This window comes from Triticum dicoccoides, chromosome 5B, assembly GCF_002162155.2.
Source record: "Triticum dicoccoides isolate Atlit2015 ecotype Zavitan chromosome 5B, WEW_v2.0, whole genome shotgun sequence".
Classification (NCBI taxonomy): Eukaryota; Viridiplantae; Streptophyta; class Magnoliopsida; order Poales; family Poaceae; genus Triticum; species Triticum dicoccoides.
The window spans coordinates 694,044,877-694,069,743 of record NC_041389.1 but is presented as its reverse complement, the minus strand read 5'-3'; the positions used below and the strand labels follow the sequence as shown (position 1 = coordinate 694,069,743).

Genomic DNA, 24,867 nt, shown 5'->3' with positions numbered 1-24,867 from the left:
TAGTCTTTATCAGCGAACCATAACTTGAAGCAAAGAAAGGGGAAGGCACTAGAGCTCCAAGATGAGTTCAAGGACTTCTAGGTCCGAGTCTGAAATGTTGCCTAGGACTTGGATCAACGCCAAGGAATAAATGCTTGGAGAGGGTCCCTGAGAGTCATGTGTACAACTCGATCTTGTGGCTAAGCTTCTGTCCACGTCTTCCCAGCATAAGACTATGTCGTGCTCCATCAAGGGAACTGAACCTATTCAAAAACATCAAATTGTCAATTTTACTGGTCTATGATGACCCTCATTATAAGGCCATCATCGCGTCATCAACTAAACATTGTGGTGATTATGTAGTGATACTCCCTAACCTTCTATTATTTTGACGACAACAACAGTGAACCTAGCTCACTTGGGTGGGGAGTGGACGTACAGTTCCACCACCTAAGTTTCCCTCATGGATACGTATGTGAGTTCCTATTATTGTTGTCAAATTGGTTTTTTAAGGGTTTCAGTTTGTGCACATCCAAGTAATTCAAAATTATGAAATGTTGATGTGTATATATAAAACCAGTTTTTAGAGAAGACAACACGGTTATTGTTTAAAATGTATGAGAGATACAACACTGAAATCATTATGTCTTAATAGGTTGGGCGAAAGTAGGGCTTTGGTACGTAGTAAGCACCAACTCATAATATATACTGGTCAACACCAACAATAGCTTCAGCAATGTTCTACCATGTGTAGTACAAAACATAACTAGATTTTTACTCGCAATAAAAAAAGAGTGTGCCCCCACCAAATCCACCTTGGAGAATGCATACCGATCACATGGCCAGACAAATTGAATGTTGTCCCACCCAAAAATCTATGTTGGCTTTCAATCTGTCTTCCAAAAAGTTTTAGAACCTATTACATTTGTGTTGATATTTAACACTGATCTCATCACTTAAATTGGATCCTGATTGAATTGAAATAATGTAAAAATATATTTTATACTAAATATTTGTACATATTTGAAACTCATTTTAGCGTGTCACAATTTTAACAAGTATAATTACTTATTCGGCACCATTAACTACTTAATAATGCCTAGTATTAGTTGCAACGTAATTTGTCATACATTTGTAATGTATATGAGTGAAACATACATATGCAAGTTGTTAAGTTTAAATTATATTTTTTGATAAAAAAATTCTTCCTGGATTAGCTTTTGCCAATTGCATAAACTATATATTATATACATATTTATGATGGAGATCTCTAAAGCACATGGTCTAACAAATATCTTTAAATATCGGGTATTAGTGCATAATTAGGTAAACATATTTGTGGAATCTTCTAGGGTATAAATTCCACCGTTAGCATAATTCCTTACCACCTTTGTGTGGCCAAATGCGTCTTCTAAGTTATAGTGATTTAGTAATAAGTCGATAACATGTATTGCTATGTACTTGGTAGAAATAGCATCTCTAATAATAACAATCGAACTAGTAAAATGCAGTGGATTCAACTACTTTTGTATATATCTATTTTAAATATTTGACATGCTCACCTGAATAGCGTGTGATACCATCTGATCCATACAAATGTTGCACTAATATCCAAAAAAACATTATACAAGGAGTTAAATATGGTAAAGTAGTTAATGTTAATTTCGTTACAACCAATACGTCTTGCATCAGAGCGAGACTAAGCCTAACTAGACTAGTTGTCACTGATTATATTGGTTTGCTCATAAGTGCATGGTATACCTTGTTCATCAATAGTGTGCTTTATTTTATATATTTAGATCGAGAGCACCTCCTCTCTAGACCAGGGTAGTTGCCTACGGGTTGAAAGAAATGGTTTTCTACCATGCATCCTATATACTCCCTCCATTACCCGAAACAAGGCTCATATATCCAAAATGATTTTGCTTGAATTCAAACGATCACAAAATAGAAGGAATATTTTCACTTTGATGGGAACGTTAGAAGACCAAATGTAGTCGGTCTTGGGGTCGATGCGAGACTCATCGGTGATGGTGTTGTCGGCGTTCCCAGCGAAGAAGGGCAGTCCATGCCACAAGAAGCGATCAACATTAGCCCCACTGCATTACTAGAAAAAGGCTTATAGGTGGTCTCAAATGTGTGACGGGCGTGGCGAGGAACCTGCCACTGTGGGGGAACGTTGCATGGAAAAGAAAAAAAATTCTACGCACACGCAAGATCTATCCATCGAGATGCATAGCAACGAGAGGGGAGAGTGTGTGTACGTACCTCGTAGACCGTAAGCGGAAGCGTTTAGTAACACGGTTGATGTAGTCGAACTTCTTCGCGATCCAACCGATCAAGTACCAAACGTAAGACACCTCTGTGTTCAGCATACGTTCAGCTCGGTGACGTCCTCGTCCTCTTGATCCAGCAAGACGGGCGAAGTAGTAGATGAGTTCCGGCAACACGACGGCGTGATGACGGTGGTGATGCAACTATCTCCGCAGGGCTTCGCCGAGCACTATAAAAATATGACCGTGGACGAACTAGAGGGAGAGGGGCGCCGCACACGGCTAGGGAATCGTGGTGTGTGTTTCCCCTCTCCCTCCTCTCATATATACTAGACCATGATGGCGCGCGTTGCTGCGCCTGCCAATTTTAATGATCCAAATAGGAGTTTGTGTAAATTTTATGAAGGTAAAAGAGCTTTCAACTCCATATCATTCATGCAAGCTTATGATGTCCATCTTCGGCTTACAAAGCTTTCACCCACATCATCATTTGTTGAAATTCATTCTGCTAGGCGGAACAACTTTTCGTAATAGCTAAATGGCCATATTGTGAGGCATGTAACTGGAATATGCTACATGCTTATTCATAATCTATTAATGGTGTAAATGAAATAATCATTTTTATCTCAGTTTCATATAGTATAAAAGGCTACACCTGTATAGCCCGATGCTTTTTTATAGGCACCTGCATGGCCCGCTGTCCAGAAGTTTGTTAATTAAGAGTTATGCGAAAGTAGCTTATCAGTTTAGCGCAACCTGCGAGCAAGGTGCCAACAGTATATCGTGGACCTTTAATCTATTATAATGTGCCAGTATAACCTAGGAGCAGGGTGTCAACATAGTCTCTTAATGTCCAGAAGTTTATTAAGTAAACCCACGTCTTTTAACAAAAACTGAGAAGTAAGGAAACAAACCTTTGTGTGCTCGAGGACAATAGATGAGGTTTAATCGATCATGTCCGCGGTGTGGTTATTATCACATCTCATAATAGAGATATTGGAGAACGCATGCATAGAGCAAGGTCATGAAGGAAGAGAAGATTCAAGACCATGGGGAAAAGGGAAATGAAGGTGGCAGCATGGGGCGAGGAAAATGAAGGAAATTAAGACTGCTACCAAGATCCGGGAGCTTCGTAGCCAGGCTTCTGCCATCGGATCGACCGGTTGATTTAGTAACACACCTTTATAATCATATTATTAACGGGGACTCCAAGGAACGCACCGATGAAATCCAGAGGCAGTACGGCAGCAGCGTGCGCCGCCGCGTCGTGGATGAACAGACCTAACGAGGATTCGAGGGGAGCAGCAATGGAGATACAGTAAATGGGCCAAAGTTTTACTTTGTTGGGCCTGTACTTGAACAACCCGATTAAGGAGATGACGGCCAGGTCCACCTATGGAGCAGCGACCCGATAATGTTGGCCGAGCAGGGGTAAACAAGTGACGGGAAAAGTATGTCAGAATCTACCCGAGGATGACCATTGATGAGCACAATCGGACGGTTAGAAAACTTAAATCGCTCTGGGGGCCCGTAGGTAGCCCGTTTTACTATTTAGTAATAGGTGGAGGGGGGAGGGGAGGCAGCCCCTAGGGCGCCCCAAGTGGCCGACGGCTGCCCTACGGCGCCTGCCCTGGCCGTATTCCCCCATTCCATATTTGTGCATGGGGGGAAGGAAAAGGGGGCTCGCTGCCTTTGGGGTGCCTCCCCTTTCCTTCCCTCCCTCTTTGGTGCGTGGCCAAGGGGTGGAGGGGCGCACCAGCCCCCTTGTGGGCTGGTGTGCTCCCCCCTTTGGCCCATAAGAATCGTTAGATGTTTTTCGATAGCTCCGACATGCAATTTTGAAGGGAGACTGGTCTATGTTGTGGGAGCATCCTTTTTCGGGAGCAGAATCTGAAGGAAATATGCCCTAGAGGCAATAATAAAGTTATTATTTATTTCCTTATATCATGATAAATGTTTATTATTCATGCTAGAATTGTATTAACCGGAAACATAATACATGTGTGAATACATAGACAAATAGAGTTTCACTAGTGTGCCTCTACTTGACTAGCTCGTTGATCAAAGATGGTTGAGTTTCCTAACCATAGACATGAGTTGTCATTTGATTAACGGGATCACATCATTAGGAGAATGATGTGATCGACTTGACCCATTCCATTAGCTTAACACTTGATCGTTTAGTATGTTGATATTGCTTTCTTCATGACTTATACATGTTCCTATGACTATGAGATTATGCAACTCCCGTTTACCGAAGGAACACTTTGTGTGCTACCAAACGTCACAACGTAACTGGGTGATTATAAAGGTGCTCTACAGGTGTCTCCGAAGGTACTTGTTGAGTTGGCATATTTTGAGATTAGGATTTGTCACTCCGATTGTCGGAGAGGTATCTCTGGGCCCTCTCGGTAATGCACATCACTATAAGCCTTGTAAGCAATGTGACTAATGAGTTAGTTACGGGATGATGCATTACATAATGAGTAAAGAGACTTGCCGGTAACGAGATTGAACTAGGTATTGACATACCGACGATCGAATCTCGGGCAAGTAACATACCGATGACAAAGGGAACAACGTATGTTGTTATGCGGTTTGACTGATAAAGATCTTCGTAGAATATGTGTGAGCCAATATGAGCATCCATGTTCTGCTATTGGTTATTGACCGGAGACGTGGCTCGGTCATGTCTACATAGTTCTCGAACCCGTAGGGTCCGCACGCTTAAAGTTCGATGACGGTTATATTATGAGTTTATGTGTTTTTATGTACCGAAGGTAGTTAGGAGTCCCAGATATGATCATGGACATGACGAGGAGTCTCGAAATGGTCGAGACGTAAAGATTGATATATTGGACGACTATATTCGGATATCGGAAGTGTTCCGGGCAGTTTCGAAGAAAACATGAGTGCCAGAGGGGCTACCGGAACCCCCCGGGGGAGTATTGGGCCTTAGTGGGCTTTAGGGGAGAGAGCGGGCAGCAGCCCAGGAGGTGGTGCGCCCCCTCCCATGAGGGGTCCGAATTGGACTAGGGGAAGGGGCGCACCCCCCTTTCCTTCTCTTTCCCTCTCTTTCCTTCCCCCTTCCCTCTTCCTAGTTGGACTAGGAAAGGGGAGTACTACTCCTACTAGGAGGAGGACTCCCCCCATCCTTGGCGCGCCCCAAGGCCAGCTGGCCTCCCCCTTGTTCCTTTATATAGGGGGGCAGGGGGCACCCTAGAACACAACAAATGATCCATTGGATCTCTTAGCCGTGTGCGTGCCCCCCTCTACCATAATCCACCTCGATAATATCGTAGCAGTGCTTAGGCGAAGCCCTGCGTCGATAGAACATCATCATCGTCACCACGCCGCCGTGCTGACGGAACTCTCCCTCAAAGCTCGACCGGATCAGAGTTCGAGGGACGTCATCGAGCTGAACGTGTGCTAAACTTGGAGGTGCCGTACGTTCAGTACTTGATCGGTCGGATCGTGAAGACGTACAACTACATCAACCGCGTTATGCTAACGCTTCCGCTTTCGATCTACGAGGGTATGTGGACAACACTCTACCCTCTCGTTGCTATGCATCACCATGATCTTGCGTGTGCGTAGGATTTTTTTTGAAATTACTACGTTCGCCAACAGTGGCATCCGAGCCTGGTTTTATGCGTAGATGTTATATGCACGAGTAGAACACAAGTGAGTTGTGGGCGATACAAGTCATACTGCTTACCAGCATGTCATACTTTGGTTCGGCGGTATTGTTGGATGAAGCGGCCCGAACCGACATTATGCGTACGCTTACGCGAGACTGGTTCTACCGACGTGCTTTGCACATAGGTGGCTGGCGGGTGTCTGTTTCTCCAACTTTAGTTGAACCGAGTGTGGCTACGCCCGGTCCTTGAGAAGGTTAAACAACACTAACTTGACGAACTATCGTTGTGGTTTTGATGCCTAGGTAAGAACGGTTCTTGCTCAGCCCGTAGCAGCCACGTAAAACTTACAACAACAAAGTAGAGGACGTCTAACTTGTTTTTGCAGGGAATGTTGTGATGTGATATGGTCAAGACGTGATGCTATATTTTATTGTATGAGATGATCATGTTTTGTAACCGAGTTATCGGCAACTGGCAGGAGCCATATGGTTGTCGCTTTATTGTATGCAATGCAAATGCCCTGTAATTGCTTTACTTTATCACTAAGCGGTAGCGATAGTCATAGAAGCAATAGGTGGCAAAATGACAATGATGCTACGATGGAGATCAAGGTGTCGCGCCGGTGACGATGGTGATCATGACGGTGCTTCGAAGATGGAGATCACAAGCACAGGATGATGATGGCCCTATCATATCATTTATATTGATTGCATGTGATGTTTATCCTTTATGCATCTTATTTTGCTTTGATTGACGATAGCATTATAAGATGATCTCTCACTAAATTTCAAGGTATAAGTGTTCTCCCTGAGTATGCACCGTTGTGAAAGTTCTTCGTGCTGAGACACCATGTGATGATCGGGTGTGATAGGCTCTACGTTCAAATACAATGGGTGCAAAACAGTTGCACACGCAGAATACTCAGGTTAAACTTGACGAGCCTAGCATATACAGATATGGCCTCGGAACACTAAGACCGAAAGGTCGAGCGTGAATTATATAGTAGATATGATCAACATAGTGATGTTCACCATTGAAAACTACTCCATCTCACGTGATGATTGGACATGGTTTAGTTGATTTGGATCACGTGATCACTTAGATGATTACAGGGATGTCTATCCAAGTGGGAGTTCTTAAGCAATATGATTAATTGAACTTTAATTTATCATGAACTTAGTCCTGATAGTATTTTGCTTGTCTATGTTTGTTGTAGATAGATGGCTCGTGCTGTTGTTCCGTTGAATTTTAATGCGTTCCTTGAGAAAGCTAAGTTGAAAGATGATGGTAGCAATTACATGGACTGGGTCCATAACTTGAGGATTATCCTCATTGCTGCACAGAAGAATTACGTCCTGGAAGCACCGCTGGGTGCCAGGCCTGCTGCAGATGCAACTGACGACGTTAAGAACGTCTGGCAAAGCAAAGCTGATGACTACTCGATAGTTCAGTGTGCCATGCTTTACGGCTTAGAACTGGGACTTCAACGAAGTTTTGAACGTCAGGGAGCATATGAGATGTTCCAGGAGCTGAAGTTAATATTTCAAGCAAATGCCCGGATTGAGAGATATGAAGTCTCCAATAAGTTCTGTAGCTGCAAGATGGAAGAGAATAGTCCTGTCAGTGAACATATACTCAAAATGTCTGGGTATAATAATCACTTGATTCAACTGAGAGTTAATCTTCGTGATGATAGTGTCATTGACAGAATTCTTCAATCACTGCCACCAAGCTACAAGAGCTTCGTGATGAACTATAATATGCAAGGGATGAACAAAACTATTCCCGAGCTCTTCGCAATGCTAAAAGCTGCGGAGGTAGAAATCAAAAAAGGAGCATCAAGTGTTGATGGTCAACAAGACCACCAGTTTCAAGAAAAAGGGTAAAAGGAAGAAGAAGGGGAACTTCAAGAAGAACGACAAACAAATTGCTGCTCAAGAGAAGAAACCCAAGTTTGGACCTAAGCCTGAGAGGCTTAGACTGAGTGCTTCTACTGCAAGCAGACTGTTCACTGGAAGCGGAACTGCCCCAAGTATTTGGCGGATAAGAAGGATGTCAAGGTGAACAAAGGTATATGTGATATACATGTTATTGATGCGTACCTTACTAATGCTCGCAGTAGTACCTGGGTATTTGATACTGGTTTTGTTGCTAATATTTGCAACTCGAAACAGGGACTACGGATTAAGCGAAGATTGGCTAAGGATGAGGTGACGATGCGCGTGGGAAATGGTTCCAAAGTTGATGTGATCGCGGTCGGCCCGCTACCTCTACATCTACCTTTGGGATTAGTTTTAGACCTGAATAATTGTTGTTTGGTGCCAAAGTTGAGCATGAATATGATTTGATCATGTTTATTGCAATACGGTTATTCATTTAAAGTCAGAGGATAATTGTTGTTCTGTTTACATGAATAAAACCTTCAATGGTCATACACCCAATGAAAATAGTTTGTTGGATCTTGATCGTAGTGATACACATATTCATAATATTAATGCCAAAAGACGCAAAGTTAATAACGATAGTGCAACTTATTTGTGGCATTGCCGTTTGGGTCATAGCAGTGTAAAGAGCATGAAGAAACTCCATAAAGATGGATTTTAGGAATCACTTGGTTATGAATCATTTGATGCTTGCGAACCGTGCCTTTTGGGCAAGATGACTAAAACTCCGTTCTCCGGAACAATGGAACGAGCTTGTTGGAAATAATACATACTGATGTATGAAAACCAATGAGTGTTAAGGCTCGTGCCAGGTATCATTATTTTCTGATCTTCACAAATAATTTGAGCAGATATGGTTATATCTACTTGATGAAACATAAGTCTGAAACATTTGAAAAGGTTCAAAAATTTCAGAGTGAAGTGGAAAATCATCATAACAAGAAAATAAAGTTTTCTGTGATTTGATCGCGGAGACGAATATTTGAGTTACGAGTTTGGCCTTCGTATAAAACAATGTGGGATAGTTTCACAGTTCACGCCACCTAGAACACCACAGCGTTATGGTGTGTCCGAACGTCGTAATCGCACTTTATTTGATATGGTGCGATCAATGATGTCTCTTACCGATTTACCAATATCGTTTTGGGGTTATGCATTAGAGATAGCGGCATTCACGTTAAATAGGGCACCATCTAAATCCATTGAGATGACACCGTATGAACTGTGGTTTGGCAAGAAACCAAAGTTGTCGTTGCTTAAAGTTTGGAGTTGCGATGCTTATGTGAAAAGCTTTCAACCTAATAAGCTCGAACCCAAATCGGAGAAATGCGTCTTCATAGGATACCCAAAGGAGACTGTTGGGTACACCTTCTAATCACAGATCCGAAGGCAAAATATTCATTGCTATGAATGGATCCTTTCTAGAGAAGGAGTTTCTCTCGAAAGAAGTGAGTGGGAGAAAAGTAGAACTTTATGAGGTAATAGTACCTTCTCCCGAATTGGAAAATAGTTCATCACTGAAATCAGTTCCAGTGATGCCTATACCAATTAGTGAGGAAGCTAATGATGATCATGAAACTTCAAATCAAGTTACTACAGAACCTCGTAGGTCTTCCAGAGTACGGTCCACACCAGAGTGGTATGGTAATCCTATTCTAGAAGTCATGTTACTAGACCATGATAGACCTACGAACTATGAGGAAGCAATGATGAGCCCAGATTCCGCGAAATGGTTTGAGGCCATGAAATCTGAGATGGGATCCATGTATGAGAACAAGGTGTGGACTTTGGTGGACTTGCCCGATGATCGGCAAGCCATAGAAAATAAATGGATCTTCAAGAGGAAGATGGACGCTGATAGTAGTGTTACTATCTACAAAGCTAGACTTGTCAAAAAAGGTTTTTGACAAAGTTCAAGGTGTTGACTATGATGAGATTTTCTCACTCTTAGCAATGCTTAAGTCTGTCCGAATCATGTTGGAATTGCCATATTTTATGATTATGAAATATGGCAAATGGATGTCAAAACTGCATTCCTGAATGGATTTCTAGAAGAAGAGTTGTATATGATGCAGCCAAAAGGTTTTGTCAATCCAAAAGGTGCTAATAAAGTGTGCAAGCTCCAGCGATCCATTTATGGACTGGTGCAAGCCTCTCGGAGTTGGAACAAACACTTTGATAGTGTTATCAAAGCATATGGTTTTATACAGACTTTTGGAGAAGCCTGTATTTACAAGAAAGTGAGTGGGAGATCTGTAGCATTTCTGATATTATATGTAGATGACATATTGTTAATTGGAAATGATATAGAATTTCTGAATAGCATAAAAGGATACTTGAATAAAAGTTTTTCAATGAAAGACCTCGGTGAAGCTGCTTATATATTAGGCATCAAGATCTATAGAGATAGATCAAGACGCTTAAATGGACTTTCACAAAGCACATAACTTGATAAAGTTTTGAAAAAGTTCAAAATGGATCAAGCAAAGAAAGGGTTTTTGCCTGTATTACAAGGTGTGAAGTTGAGTCAGACTCAATGCCCGACCATAGCAGAAGAGAGAGAGAAAATGAAAAATGTTCCCTATGCTTCATCCATAGGCTCTATCATGTATGCAATGCTGTGTACCAGACCTGATGTATGCTTAGCAATAAGTTTAGCAGGGAGGTACCAAAGTAATCCATGAGTGGATCACTGGACAACGGTCAAGAATATCCTGAAATACCTGAAAAGGACTAAGAATATGTTTCTCGTTTATGGAGGTGACAAAGAGCTAGTCGTAAATGGTTACATCGATGCAAGTTTTGACATTGATACGTATGATTCTAAATCGCAAACCGGATACGTGTTTATATTGAAAGGTGGAGCTGTCAGTTGGTGCAATTCTAAACAAAGCTTCATGGCGGGATCTACATGTGAAGCAGAGTACATAGCTGCTTCAGAAACATCAAATGAAGGAGTCTTGATGAAGGAGTTCATAGCCGATCTAGGTGTCATACCTAGTGCATCGGGTCCAATGAAAATCTTCTGTGACAATACTGGTGCAATTACCTTGGCAAAGGAAATCAGATTTCACAAGAGGACCAAGCACATCAAGAAACACTTCAATTCCATCCGGGACCAAGTCCCGGTGGGAGACATAGAGATTTGCAAGATACATACGCATCTGAATGTTGCAGACCCATTGACTAAGCCTCTTCCACGAGCAAAACATGATCAACACCAAGGCTCCATGGGTGCTAGAATCATTACTGTGTAATCTAGATTATTGACTCTAGTGCAAGTGGGAGACTGAAGAAAATATGCCCAAGAGGCAATAATAGAGTTATTATTTATTTCCTTATATCATGATAAATGTTTATTATTCATCCTAGAATTGTATTAACCGGAAACATAATACATGTGTGAATACATAGACAAACATAGTGTCACTAGTATGCCTCTACTTGACTAGCTCCTTGATCAAAGATGGTTAAGTTTCCTAACCGTAGACATGAGTGTCATTTTATTAACAGGATCACATCATTAGGAGAATGATGTGATTGAGTTGACCCATTCCATTAGCTTAGCACTTGATCGTTTAGTATGTTGCTATTGCTTTCTTTATGACTTATACATGTTCCTATGACTATGAGATTATGCAACTCCCGTTTACCGGAGGAACACTTTGTGTGCTACCAAACATCACAACGTAACTAGGTGATTATATAGGTGCTCTACAGGTGTCTCCGAAGGTACTTGTTGAGTTGGCATATTTCGAGATTAGGATTTGTCACTCCGATTGTCGGAGACGTATCTCTGGGCCCTCTCGGTAATGCACATCACTATAAGCCTTGCAAGCAATGTGACTAATGAGTTAGTTACGGGATGACGCATTACATAACGAGTAAAGAGACTTGCCGGTAACGAGATTGAACTAGGTATTGAGATACCGACGATCGAATCTCGGGCAAGTAACATACCGATGTCAAAGGGAACAACATATGTTGTTATGCGGTTTGACCGATAAAGATCTTCGTAGAATATGTGGGAGCCAATATGAGCATCCAGGTTCCGCTATTGGTTATTGACCGGAGACGTGTCTCGGTCATGTCTACATAGTTCTCGAACCTGTAGGGTCCGCACGCTTAAAGTTCGATGATGGTTATATTATGAGTTTACGTGTTTTGATGTACCGAAGGTAGTTCGGAGTCCCGGATATGATCACGGACATGACGAGGAGTCTCGAAATGGTCGAGACGTAAAGATCGATATATTGGACGACTATATTCGGACACCGGAAGTGTTCCGGGCAGTTTCGGAGAAAACCGGAATGCCGGAGGGGTTACCAGAACCCCCCGGGGGAGTATTGGGCCTTAGTGGGCTTTAGGGGAGAGAGAGGGTAGCAGCCTAGGAGGTGGTGCGCCCCCTCCCATGAGGGGTCCGAATTGGACTAGGGGAAGGGGGCGCACCCCCCCTTTCCTTCTCCTCTTTCCCTCTCTTTCCTTCCCCCTTCCCTCTTCCAAGTTGGACTAGGAAAGGGGAGTCCTACTCCTACTAGGAGGAGGACTCCCCCCCTCCTTGGCACGCCCCAAGGGCCAGCCGGCCTCCCCCTTTGTTCCTTTATATACGGGGGCAGGGGGCACCCTAGAACACAACAATTGATCCCTTGGATCTCTTAGCCGTGTGCGGTGCCCCCTCCACCATAATCCACCTCGATAATATCGTAGAAGTGCTTAGATGAAGCCCTGCGTCGGTAGAACATCATCATCATCACCATGTTGTCGTGCTGACGGAACTCTCCCTCATAGCTCGGCTGGATCGGAGTTTGAGGGACGTCATCGAGCTGAACGTGTGTTGAACTCGGAGGTGTCGTACGTTCGGTACTTGATCGGTTGGATCATGAAGACGTATGACTACATCAACCGCGTTGTGCTAACGCTTTCGCTTTCGGTCTACGAGGGTATCTGGACAACACTCTCCCCTCTCGTTGCTATGCATCACCATGATCTTGCGTGTGCCTAGGATTTTTTTTTGAAATTACTACGTTCCCCAACAGAATCATGTATGCTCGGTTAGCCTGATCATTATATCTAAGCTTGTATTTAATAGACCTCACACATGCCATTAAGAGCTCCACAATCTCTCCATGAAAACCCAGTTTCAACATCATGTTCTTCAAAAAACAACCTCACTCCACACGATCGTAGGCTTTATGCATGTCCAATTTAACCACATAATACCCTACAGTCCCACTCTCCCCTTCTTATTTTTTTATCATGTGTAGGCATTCATAAGCCAAAAGGATATTATCGGTAATGAGTCGTCCTAGAACAAAAGAATTTGGACAGGCGGAAAATAATTTCATCAAGGGAAGCTTTCAAGCAGAATGGGGTCATTTTAGAAATCGCCTTTTAAAAAAAACTCGACCCAAGGGGAGAGACATCCCGAATGCATTGCATTGTAAGGTCGAGAAAACACCCCGAATGTTGGCTTCTGCCGCGCAAGTATACATAGCGAACACACTGGTTTGCACAACACAAGTATACGCACTGAGAGGTCATTTTTGTGAGAACGTGAGACGCGCAGTGGTAGAGACCACATGGAGTGGGGCTACCAACCAGGAATCACCTTATATAAGATATTAGAGAGACATATCGACATGTACTGAGAGATTCTTTCAGGTCCATCCACGTTCAGAATGATTTATTGCATTCAAGACTTCAACAGTCAAAACATCACCCAAAATGTCCCAACATTTTTCAAAGAAAGTGGTGTGTAGGCTATCTGTCCCTGGACCTTGAGATCGCCGATAGAGTACAATGCCTTCTTCACTTCCTCTGTCGTGTATGGCTTCAAGAACATTTCATTCATGTCATTAGACACTCGAGGTAACACCTTAACCGGATCCGGCTCATCTATTTTCTTGTTGTTGTGCATGTCTACGCGCATTTCTTTGTAGTTTGCTATTGTATCATCGCGAGTTCTTGTCGCTTTCCTTTCCCGTGACAACACCTCATTACGTGCACGTCATAAATAAATGAACGGTCACTTGGGCGTTTCTATGTAAACCACGTTGAAATAGAAGAAGTAGCTTTCGCAAATAAAAAATATGAATAAATTAGAAGACCCACAACTATTAAATCTTGAATGCTTTATTAGACTATATATAAAAACGTGTGTTATTTTTTCTCCCGTTACAACTAGTTTTATAATGTTTCATTGAAGGACTGTGCTCTTCTTGGTAGACAGCAGTAGCCTCCAACCACCCAGTCTAGATTGAGCTAGTGATTGGACTGAGGTTAGATAGTATTTGTACTGCTACTTAGCGCGACCTGAAAAACGAACCATTTTTCTTTGTTCACTTTTATATTTTTTATCCTATATAGATGGCCCGTCTGCTCTATTAATATTTACAACATCATGGTACCTTTAACGTAGTAAAAATTGTTGACATATCCCGGTAACTTCGTTGTAAATAGCATGTCAGGCTACACAATTTTTTTTGCGAGGGTACAAAAGTTATCAACCCTCTGGTACGGAACTTACCACGCTTTTTATACATAAGTTATCGGGGAATATTTTGAACACTTTTTTCTTGGGTCGGAGTTATGGCGGGGTGTTGTACAAAATTATTATGTTTTGTCGATAAAATCATGATATTTAGATGTTTTCAATAACTTTTTCCTAGGTCAACATTATCATGGTGTTTGTACACAAGTTATCATGACAGTGGTACATAAATTATCATACTATTTACATAGTAATTATCGGGGTACGTTTCAAGCACACCTCATGTTGAAATGTTACCATCATGTTTGTATCTAAATTATCAGCAGTGCATATATCATATCATTTACACAACTGTTATCAAAGTTATGTTTTCCAAAGAGAAAGTTTTTAAAGTCAAAGTTATCAGCTCTGTTGTGCATATATTACAACCAAAATTTGGACATTTGTTTACTACGTATAGCACATGAAACATGCTTTTTCAGTTTTTTCCTTGGATTTATGTACTGCACAATTTTCACGGACGGATATATGGTGTCTCCATGCCCCTCATGTTATACTAGTTACCTAGAATTTATCAGGGGATGTTTCTACACCTATTTTAACCGAAACAAAAGTTACTGGGGTGTTCACAAGTTATCATGTGTGTGGCATGTAAATTATCATGCTATTAACACAAGAGTTATCGGGGTATATTTTTAACTGAAAAAATCCCCGAGTCAGAAATATCAGGGGGCTTGTGCATAAGTTATCAGGTCTGTAATGCGTTAAAAAAAACCATGATATTTACACAAAAGTTACCACGATGTTTGTCCACAGTTTATCAGGTATGTGGTGCATATTACAATGCTATTTACACAGAACTTAGTGGGGCTATGTTTTGAACAATTTTCCCCAGTCAAAAAGTTATCATGGTGTCCATACATTAGTTATCAACTCTACACTGTGTAATTTACCATGCTATTTTTACATACTTCCTCCATTCCTAAATGTAAGTCTTTTTAGATATTTCAAATTGACTACAACATACGGATGTATGTAGACATATTTTAGAGTATGAATTCACTCATTTTGCTCTGTATGTAGTTATTTGTTGGAATCTCTAGAAAGACTTATATTTGGGAACGAAGGGAGTAGATGTTAGGGGGGGGTGTTTCCAGCTCCCCCTTTCATGGTGCCTATACCATAGTGTTTGTACCTAATTTAGCAGGTATGTAGTATGTAGTAGGTAAGTTACCACGCTACTTACATAAAATTTATGAGGGGTATGTCTAAAGAAAATTTCCATTGGCTTAAAAGTTACCATGATATTTAGACATAAGTTATCGGGTATGCGACACGTGTATTACCATGCTATTTACACATAAGTTATCGAGGATATGTTTTCAATGTTTTTTAGGTCAAGAAGTTACCGATGTTTGTATGTAAGCTATCAGGTTTGTGGTGCATAAATTATCAAACTCATTACAAAGAATTTACCGGGGGATATTTCAAAACAATTTTTTTTCTTGATGACACATGAGAAAAAACTTTATTCTATGTGAGCGGAATGTTTATTTCACTAGAAAATGTTCATCAATACAAAAGAGAGACGAGTACAACACGATGCATCAGTCCTTACAAAACTTGGACTAGATGGTTTTGTCTCCTCGTCAAAGGCAATGTTGTTTTTCTTTCCCATTCTCATTGAATAAAGTATAAAATCCTGTTAAACTGTTCAGAAAACAAAACAGATACATGTACCAGTTGGTTGCACGCAATGGGCTTCATCTAATCGGTTGTGGGTACGTTGTTTTTTGGGTTGACAATGCGTAGTTTTTTTTCTTGTAGCGTACCTTTGAGTGTTGAGATTAAGTCATATGTGCAATTTTTCATTAATCCTTCTGTAATTTTGTTTTCAAACAATCAATGTCAGTTGCAAATTTATATATTTGTTTGGTTGGTGCTGCTTGTTAATTATATGATCCAATTATAAATTCCTACCCTTGATATTTGGAGTTATATATATGTATGTTCTTCAGATCAATAAAGAACCCAAAATATAAAATTGATGGCATACATTTCATTTATGCTGATTAGTTTCACACAACAATGATGCAATGTCATTCTTTCGCTCATTACATGATTCTTATCCCGCCATTTAACAGAAACTGTATCTATCAGCTAAAGGACAGTGATGGAAGATATGGCAAATGAAGAATATTCTGATTCTGAGTAGATGGTTATTCATAATATTTCTGTAGTGTCACTTTTTCAATATGTGATGTTCGGAAGACTATTCAAAACACCACGTAATACTTCCAAATTAACTGGTGCTCAGAAAACTAAAGAGTGGTTAGAAGGGCATCCAGTTAGATTTTATGAACAACTTCGCGTTGATAAGCACACCTTCTGCTTACTGCGAGATGCATTGTGCGAGAGGAATTTACTTAAGGATACAAAGCGGATGGATGTGAATGAACAACTAGTGATATTTCTACATACAATTGGGCACAATGTTAGGAATCATGTTCTCCAAGATAGATTTCAACATTCAGGGGAAACAATTAGTCGACACTTCAAGAGAGTTTTAAAAGCCATAAATGGTTTGCGTGATGCTTGCATAACTGATCCAGCCAATGAAGTTCCAACAAAAATATTGGGCGACGAAAGGTACTACCCATACTTCAAGGTATATATCGTATCTCAAGAACATGTTCCTTTTTCATATGACTTGCATCAAAGTTTAAACCTTACATTCTAATTTACAATTTTACCAACAGAACTGCATAGGAGCAATTGATGGGACACATATTAATGCAAAAATCAAGCTTGATAAGCAAACTCCATACAGAAACAGGCATGGTTATCCCTCTCAAAATGTAATGGCAGTAGTGTCATTTGACATGACATTTTTATATGTGGCTGCTGGATGGGAAGGTTCTGCATCGGATCAGGCCGTTTTACGGTGGGCTGTTACAGATGGTGGCTTTGTTGTTCCAGAAGGTAAAAAATTAAATACATGAATTTTACATGCATGCAAGTAAAAATTATCTTCATTGTCTCAAAAATATGATTATATGATAGAAATTTGAGTGTGATATCAAACTTTACATGTAGGTAAATTTTATCTCGTTGACTTGGGCTACACAAATACTCCAAGATTTATTGCCCCCTACCGTGGAGATCGCTATCACATTGGTTCTTTTCGTGGAACTAATCGTCGGTATAGTAGTGAGAAGGATCTGTTCAACCATCTACATGCACAACTACAGAATGTTGTAGAACGCACTTTTGGTGTTCTAAAAGCTCGATTTCCAATATTAACAAGGAATGGAGGAATCCCTTATCCTTACAAAAAAATAGGTCCAAATTGTTATGGCTTGTTGCATCATCCATAACTTCATAAGGAAGGTTGATAGGGATGATGAGTTGTTTCAGCTTTATGAACAAGAGGGAACAGAAGGAAATGTTGACACAGGTGACCAACAAGTTCGAGGGCAAGCAAATGTACAAGAAGATGATCGAGTTGCTGGTGAGCGATTACGTGCAGGCATCGCTCAACAGTTGTTTTTTTATCAAAGAAGGGCTCTCCCCTTCCGATTTTCATTACTGAAAACCAAACTTACATAGTTCTCAAAGTACCAACATCAAAAGACAGGTTCAACATCAAAGGCATAGGAACGAAGTCTCTAGCCACACACACAAGCAAGACCAACACAGACCCAGCAAAAGTCTCATTGACACTACTAGAGAAAGAACTACAGATAAAAACTAGCAACTAGCAGGCCTAAACAGACTTAGAACAGCAGCAGAAAGAAGGTGTTGCAGTCATCATCCAGGGAGCCTCGCCACATTGAGTCGCCATCCTTGCCCTGCTGTGTACACCTCACTTGCTGCCCGTTCTGGTACTCTTGCCCCCAGTTCCAGCATTTTTTTGGCGGCTCCTTTGTCTGCAAAATAGACCAATCAAGCAACCATCGGACCATTAGTTTGATAATCTGCAAAGGATCATTAATCCTTTTCTTCTCAAAGACAATTGCATTCCTGCTTTTCCAAATAGCCCAGAATAAACACCAATCATCACCATTTTCTTGTCTTCCTTGTTGAATTTGTTTATCCACCCCCCAAAACAATCTTTTACATTTAAAGGACTAGATTTCAAGCCACAAACACATTTGACCAAGCTCCACATCAGGGATGTCGCAGAACAGTCGAACACCAGGTGATCAATTGATTCATTTTGTCCACAAAAAACACATTCTTTCCCTCCTTTCCACCCTTTTTTGAGTAAAACATCCCTAGTTAAGATGCTTTTTTTATTCACTAGCCACAAGAAAACTTTTATTTTGGCAGGGACTTTGATTTTCCACAGATATTTCTGTGGAAATTTAATCCCAGATGTAATCAGTTCCTTGTATAAAGATTTGACAGAGAATCTCTTATCAGCAGTGAGGGTCCATTCAATTTTATCTTTCCCCCCATTCATTTTCACCATTTCACATCTACTTTTCAAAGCATTCCACAAATCCAGAGTTTCTCCATGTAAAGTTCTCCTAAATCTGAACCCTTTCCATCCTTTTTGGATGGCCTCATATACAGTTATTTTATGATCAAAGCAAATGTCATATAATCTAGGGTAGGCATCTTTTAGGGGCTTACTACCCAAGTGTCCTCCCAGAACCTAATATTCTTCCCCTCCCCAGGGTTTTTCTTAACAAATTTTTAGAAAATATCCTTAATATTCAGAAGACTAGTCCGGAACTGAGAATCTCCTCGCTTTTTTTCCATCAGAGCTAGGCATTCATTCTTCCCATATTTTCTTTTCAAAATATCTTGCCACATTCCCTCTGTTTCCATTTTCCAGAACCATTTAGCTAACAAGGCTATATTCATGGTTTCTAGATTCAGAATTCCTAGCCCCCCTATTTCCCTGGGTAGGCAACATTCTTTCCAATTGACTAAGTGATATTTTCTAACATTTTCATCATCTTGCCATACCAGTCTTGCCCTGTAAAAATCAGCTTTTTTAATTATTCCCTTTGGAACAGCATAAAAGGACATCATAAACAATGGGATATTGATCAAGCAAGCTTGCACCAGGGTAATCCTACCAGCAATGGATCCTAGCAGTTTCCCCTGCCAACACCCACATCTTTTCTCAATTTTATCCGTAACACAACTCCAATGAGTGTTTCTGATCCTAGAGTCAGACACTGGCATTACCAAATATCTAATAGGCAAATCCCCCATTTTGCAAGTTAATATTTCCTGGTAAAGTGATTGTTTCTCTTTAGCTTTACCAAACAGCATCAACTCACTCTTATGGAAGTTTATTTTTAGCCCAGACATCTGCTCAAAAGCCCCCAAAATGAATTTGAGGTTTCTTACACTAGTTTCATCATCTTTAACCAAAAAAATGGTGTCATCAGCATATTGCAACATATTTACACTTTTGTTTTCATTATTTCCCAATACTCCCATAACAATGTCCATGTTTAGGGCATTATTCATTAAAACTGCTAAAGCATCCGCAACCACATCAAACAGTAGTGGTGACATAGCATCTCCCTGCCTTAAGCCTTTATAGGTCTTAAAGAAAGGTCCAATTTCATCATTAACTTTGACTCCTACATGTCCCCCTCTCATTGTATCCATCACCCAATCACACCATTTATTAGGGAAACCTTTTTGTTTTAGCATTTGTATAACAAAGGGCCATTTAATTTTATCATAGGCTTTTTCAAAATCAACTTTAAAAACCAAAACATCTTCTTTATCTTTATGGAAAGTGTTCAAAGCTTCATGTAAAATAACCACACCCTCCATAATATACCTCCCTTTGATAAATGCAGTTTGTGTTCTGGATATGACAGGTGCAACACATTTTGTCAGCCTGTTCATCAAAACTTTAGTGATTATTTTGAAACTCACATTTAACAAGCAAATAGGCCTGAATTTTTGTATTTGTTTGGCATCATTGGTTTTAGGCACCAGAGTAATGATGCCATAGTTAATCCTAGCAATATTGATATTCCCCTGGCAAATCCCTCAACTAAAGCTTTCAGTTCCCACTTAACCAAATCCCAGAAATCCTGGTAAAATTCTGCAGGGAATCCATCAGGTCCAGGGCTTTTATTTCTTTTCATCCCCATGACCACTTGATGAATTTCATCCAAGGAAAAGGGGGACAACAATTCCTCCCTATCTTGTGCAGATATTTTTTTCCATTTCCATCTCTTTCAATGATATGTTGGATTCCTCAGGATGCCCAAAAAGATTTTTATAGAAGTTAGTGATATATTTCATCAGACTATCATCCCCTTCTATAATTCCTTCATCTTGTTCTAAAGAAATTATTCTGTTTTTCCTTCTTCTCCCATTCACTTTTGCATGATAGTATCTAGTGTTTCCATCTCCACCTCTTATTTCTTTGTCTTTATATCTCTGAATCCACTTCATTTCTTCTTGTGTCATAATTATTTTCAGCTGCAATCTAAGCTCTTTTTGCTCAGTTCTATCTGCAGCAATCGACCCCATTCTTTCTGCTCTTTTATCAATATCATCCAATTCTTTTATGATTTCTATTTTGATTTTTTTGTACCAAGCATCCATATTTTTATTCCACCCCTTGCCTTTTTTTCCTCAACTCCCTCATCCTGGACTGCCATCTATCCAACACATCCCCTTTAAATTTTATATTCCAAGTTTTATGAATTAATTCTTTGAAGCCCTCTCTTAAAAACCACCCATTTTCATATCTGAAAATGTATCTGGTTATATGTGTTTCCCCTGTATCCAAGAACAGAGGAGTGTGGTCAGAGATCTCCCTGGCCCACGCTTGCAATATAGCAAAAGGGTATTTTTCTTCCCATGCAGGACACATCAAAACCCTGTCCAGCTTCTCAAAAGTAGGATCCTCCTGGTTATTAGCCTAGGTGTATTGTCTACCATTCAAAGGAAGCTCTCTTAATCCAGCTTGTTCAATAATAGCATTGAACAAAAAGGACCAATGTTCATTTACCATAGGTTTGTTTTTCTCTCTGTTGTTTCTTATAATGTTGAAATCCCCTCCAACCAAACAGGGGAGAGGATTGTCATGATATAGTCTGGCTAATTCAGCAAGGAAACTAGCTTTCCCTTCTTTCTATGTATCCCCATATACTGTGACTAAATTCCAGTGCATTTTAATATTCTTGTCAAAAAATTAAAACTCTCAGGAAATATTGCCCTTTTTCAATGTGTTCAACATCAAACATATCTTTATTAATGCTCATTAGTATCCCCCCTGACATTCCTCTTGGGGGGTTCCAGCACCATTGGTAATTTTTTCCCCCACACAAATTATGCAATTCATTTTTGGTAAAGTCTTGTTTAATAGTCTCAGAAATCCCCACAAAGTCCAACCTATGATCTATGATCATCTCTCTAATATACCTTTTTTTGTGATCTTGCCTAATGCCTCTCACATTCCAGAACCCCCCCCCCCTCATTTTTAAGTGGTTTTTATTTGTTTATTTAAAAGAACTGTCTATCCAAATCAACATTTTACTTTTCAGGATTGAAGGACTAATAGTCTTCTTCCCTTTTTTCCTTCTTAGAACCCCAATCCCAACAGACTGCTTCACACAGCTCAAAGCTGGTGAGCTCTTTCTAGCTCCTTTTTTCCCAGAAAAGAATATTTTAAGATTTTTATATAGTTGTTCCTCAATGTCAGCATCAGAGTGTTCTAAATCAGAACATAACTCATCAACATTCACATCTCCAGTATTTATATATACTGGTGTGTCACTGCCTTCTCCCATTTCTCTTTTTGTTTCACCTACCTCATCTATCTTTTCTTTTTTAATACTTTGGAAGTAAATCTCCCTTCTAGCTTTCTCCATTTTGTTGATAATATCAACATTCTTTTCAATCATGTCAATAGAGCATGCTAAATCAATCCCCACCATAGAACTAATTTGCAACAATGAGGGATTAGCAATTTCAAAAACAGAATCCTTACCATAATTATCCCTTTCCTCAGCTCTGATCTTAGCCATTTCTTCTATTTTCTGATCTTCTTTCCCTTTGTTTCTGAGACTCCTTTTTATTTCCACTTCTCTCTCCTCTCCCTCTCTTCCTGTGGCCTCCACACCATGCAGGTCTGCCATTTTCTCACCCAGAGTGCCAATTGATTCCTGACTAGCATTATAGTCAGTTGGTTCATTGTACTTCTCAGATTCAGTTTCACTTTTTATGTGTTGGTTTTCCTTATCATAGTCCTCCAAATCCATATTAGCCAGCTCCATTTCATATTGCTCCCTGTTAACTGCTTCTTGGACTAGCTTCTGGATCTCCTCTTGTTGTTGGTTCATCTCAGTCTGCATATTGTTTTGTCTTTCCTCAAGCTCCTTAAACTTTTGCTCATATTTAGCCCATAATGCTTGGTGTCTAGCTTTATCTTCTTCCAAGATCTTGATTTTGTTGAACAAAAGTCATTCTCTTTTTGCCACTTTCTTTTCTCATTATACATCTCATCCTGCCACTGTTGCATACTCTCGTCCATATTTTTCTTCATTTTGTTCATTTTCCCATCCACTTCCTCACTCTGTTTGAGTGACAGGCATCCCAGTGAAATGCCCCTATGATCATTGTCCTCTACCCTGGTTCTCTTCTTGTTTTCTGCCTCTCCTTCTCCCTCTTCTAGATTATGTAAACTTTCATTCTTCCTCTTATCCTCCTTATACCAGCCAACTTCTACCACCATCTCCAATTCCACTCCAACCCTGAACATGAGCAGATCAGGGGCAGTGATTTCAACATGGGGTGGGATTTTCTCCACATCTCTAATCCCACATTTGACCCTCACTTTTTCTTCATTGATTGTGTCCATGTCCACTTCCAGCACAGGCCCCACTGCAGCAGAGACTTCACATATACCCAAAAAATGTCTGAAGCAGTCAGGCACCTTACTTATCCTTACCCAGACAGCATGCATTTTCCCCACAGCTTGATGATCCAAGGACCATGGCTGGACCTTGATGACCACCCCAATACCAAGCAGATTGAAGTCATTAAATTTAGCCAGCTCTACCAGTTTAGCCTTATTGGGGAATCTCATCATGAAACCAGTATGTCCAAATTCCTTAACTCTCCACTGCCACCCCCAATCAAACATCTCTCCCAAGGCCTTAGTAAGCTCAGTTTCATTAATTTTTCCCTCTCTAACAATCACCACACCCAGGGGATTGGTGTGTTCAGCAACAAGCATATCTTTATAGCTTTGAACCAAAAGGATCCCCAGCCCTTTAGCAACATATCCAACATATTTCGGGACTGGTTTTATTTGTTTCAGCAAGTTGCATTCACTGGTGATGTGATTCTCCCTACCACAAACCAGACAGTGCCCCACTCTACACTCCCTGGTGGAGTGTCTTGGATCTTTGCATTTGCCACACATCTGCTTATTAACTCTCTCCCCTCCCCTTCTATTCTCATCTAAATTGATCTGCCAGTTGCTTTTTCCATCTTGTTTCTTCATATCTGCAGCTAGATCCTGATCACCTCTCCTATCAGCTTTCTGCAAATTAACACTCTTCCTTTCTTCTCTCCTCAGGGTCTCCTTACCAGGATGGATTTCCAAATGATCTTTCAACAATCTCTTTTTCTCCTCCTTTCAATCCATGAACTAACTGAGACAGCAGGGAAGTCAACAACTATTGCAGAGCACTCTGATCATTCTGTGACACCCTCTCTTTCTCCTTCTCTTTTTCCACTTCTGAGCTCTCTGTCCCATTAATTCCCTCTCATTTCTGCTGTCCATCGCCTCTTTCCTCTCCGTCTTGGCTTGCCATTTCCATGTTTCACCCCTTTCCTCTGCAGCAAATTCTTCTTCCTCTCCATCTTCTCTGCCACTCCCATTTCCTACGCCATACCTGCCATTGCCTCTTCCCAAGCTGCCAAATCTGTCAGTCATCGCATGTCTCCCTCCAGCCCAACCCCCTCCTCTGTTGCTGTGGTTGAATCTACCTCTGGCAAATCCTCCCTGTCGGTGTCAAAACCGGCGGATCTCGGGTAGGGGGTCCCGAACTGTGCGTCTAGGCGGATGGTAACAGGAGACAAGGGACACGATGTTTTACCCAGGTTTGGGCCCTCTTGATGGAGGTAAAACCCTACGTCCTGCTTGATTGATATTGATATTGTGGATGTTTACAAGAGTGGATCTACCACGAGATCAAGGAGGCTAAACCCTAGAAGCTAGCCTATGGTATGATTGTAATGGTTGTTGTTGTATATCTATTGACTAGCCTGGCCTCGGTTTATATAATGCACCAGAGGCCTAGGATAACAAGAGTCCTAGCCGAATACGCCGGTGGGGGAGGAGTCCTTGTCTTGATCGCCAAGTCTTGTTGATTCTTCCTTGTATGCGGCAACTGTCCGGACTGGCCCATGAGTATACGGCCATGGGGGTCCTCGGCCCAATCCAACTGATCGGGAGACGACGTGGTGAGTACCCCCTAGTCCAGGACACCGTCAGTAGCCCCCTGAACCGGTCTTCAAGTTAGGGACGCTCCTCGATTCTT

The 24,867-nt window shown here is 40.9% G+C and overlaps 1 pseudogene; it reads left to right on the top strand.

Moving 5' to 3' along the window:
- Positions 1-16,499: 16,499 nt before the first annotated feature.
- LOC119310561 lies at positions 16,500-18,087 on the top strand (annotated as a pseudogene).
- The last annotated feature ends 6,780 nt before the right edge of the window (positions 18,088-24,867 follow it).